This window comes from Triticum aestivum, chromosome 6D (assembly GCF_018294505.1).
Source record: "Triticum aestivum cultivar Chinese Spring chromosome 6D, IWGSC CS RefSeq v2.1, whole genome shotgun sequence".
Classification (NCBI taxonomy): Eukaryota; Viridiplantae; Streptophyta; class Magnoliopsida; order Poales; family Poaceae; genus Triticum; species Triticum aestivum.
In genome coordinates, this window is record NC_057811.1 from 134,286,331 (window position 1) to 134,288,402 (window position 2,072).

General features: G+C 57.0%; 1 non-coding gene across 1 annotated transcript; it reads right to left on the reverse strand.

The window, feature by feature from the left end:
* Positions 1-682: 682 nt before the first annotated feature.
* Positions 683-788, reverse strand: LOC123146501 (U6 spliceosomal RNA). The gene has a single exon (XR_006472763.1). It is a non-coding gene; the product is annotated as a U6 spliceosomal RNA (small nuclear RNA).
* Between the last annotated feature and the right edge of the window lie 1,284 nt (positions 789-2,072).

The window sequence follows — 2,072 nt, forward strand, 5'->3', positions numbered from 1 at the left end:
TGCAAGATGTCTGTCGAATCTCGCTAGTCGCGGCAGCGGCGGGGCTTCCTCGAGAGCGCAAGGCGCGATCTGGATAGCAAATAAACGGCGTCTGCAAGTCCCATTTAGTTAGATTTACCTATCTCGATAGTTCAGTTTCCTCGAAAATATAATAATAACTTAAATTTAAGATTATAAGTGGGTTTAAACCGGACCAGTTTATATCCCTAATCATGAGACTGTCCTGGTGGACACGTACGGTGTGGAGGACGCTTGGAGACGATGTGAGGGGGCTTCGCAAGGTTCTATTGGGCCGGATCAGGACTTGGGCAGACCTGCATCTTGGCGGGGAGATCTTGTCGTCCTGCAACGACGACCAACGGTGGCATGCGCCAATAGTGTGTGTCTCAGTTGCATTGCCGTCAAGGATCTATAGGTGGCCGACGCGTGGATCGACCTCTTCGTGCGTCCTTTTCCACGACAAGGACTGCGATCGGTGGTCTTGGTTGTTCAGCATGCTATGAGTCGTCCTTGCGTGTGGCGGGGCGGTAGCGCCAAGTTTTGGGTGGCATCGGGCAACGCCCTGCCACTGGATCGTCCTCGCTAGGCCTGTCAGCGGAACGAGATGCACGCGCAAGAGGTTTCCGCACACACATTTTCCTCTCCCACTGTGGTCTCAGCTGCATTCACGCTCAATCCACGTAGAATAAACAAGTGTTTTTTGTTTTTGCAGTGTCATCCTTACGCAAGACCATTCTAATCTTTTCTCTATTGTTGCAACTTTATCAAATGGGACATAAGCAAGCATCTAGAAGGCCACTTTAATTTTCATGCATCCTTGTTGATAATGAGAGGTGAATGAGATTTTCTTTATGTTGCACACGGTATTCTGACACATGTTTATTGTGCATGTCGGAGTAATTGGACACGGGTATCCCGAAGACGGCAAGACAATATTTCAAGACATCGGGGCTAGCAAAGCCCCTCAGTCCGACTGCCCGGCCGCTCCTGCCGGCTCCCCGTCCGACTGCTCCACCCGGCCGGCTGCCCGGCCGGCTGCCAGCTGACCGACTGCACCGACTAGCCGGCTGCCGACTGCAGTCCGACCCGGCATCGACAAGACACCGACGAGACGGCCATACCGCGGACAAGACAACCGTACCGCGACACCATCATGTATAGTGTCACTTGTCCCCTGGCACTATTCATGAAGTGACCTAGGGGACAAGCATGACATGCACCATGCCTTGCTCCCATACCTCCACATAGCTTAGATACAAAGCTACCTCACACTATAAAAGGAGCCATCCATCCATCCACACACTCACTCTCACGCACACTCACGGCCATGAGCATGGCCGGCCACTAGCATGCCCTATATGCATATACCAAATCAGATGCACTTGGCACTGATCTCAGATACAGCTCCAGGAGCAACCCTGTACCAGATATACTACAGATACACAGACATGCAGGAGTAGGGGTATTATCTCTCCGGAGAGCCCCGAACCTGGGTAAACTACCGCGTGCTACTCGCATACCCGCTTCCGGTCCTATCAGCAGCAGTCTTACCCTCACACAAAGCCCTTGTGGCATCTGTCGATTCACACCCCCCCGTGAGAATACCACGACAGTTGGCGCCCACCGTGGGGCGGTACTATGCTACCGTGCTGCTGCTAGTTTCGCAGTCCGGGCGGGACCATCTTCGCCATCACCACCGCGGCGTCGCGCCATCCCTCCGATAGCGGTCCAGGGCTCGATATCGACTCACCCTCGGAATGGCCGCGAGGGGCGGCGCGTCCTCGCCGTAGGCCTCGCCTTCGCCATCACCGCCGCGGCGTCGCGCCGTCCCTCCGATAGCGGTCGAGGGCTCGATATCGACGCACCCTCGGAATGGCCGCGAGGGGCGGCGCGTCCTCGCCGTCGGCCTCGCCTTCGCCATCACCGCCGCGGCGTCGCGCCGTCTCTCCGGTAGCATTCGGGGGCTCGACTTCGACCCACCCCCGGAGCGGCCGCGCGGGACGGCGCGTCCTCGCCGTCGGCCTCGCCTTCATCACCACCACCGCGGCGTCGACTGCGTCGCCGCCGTCCCA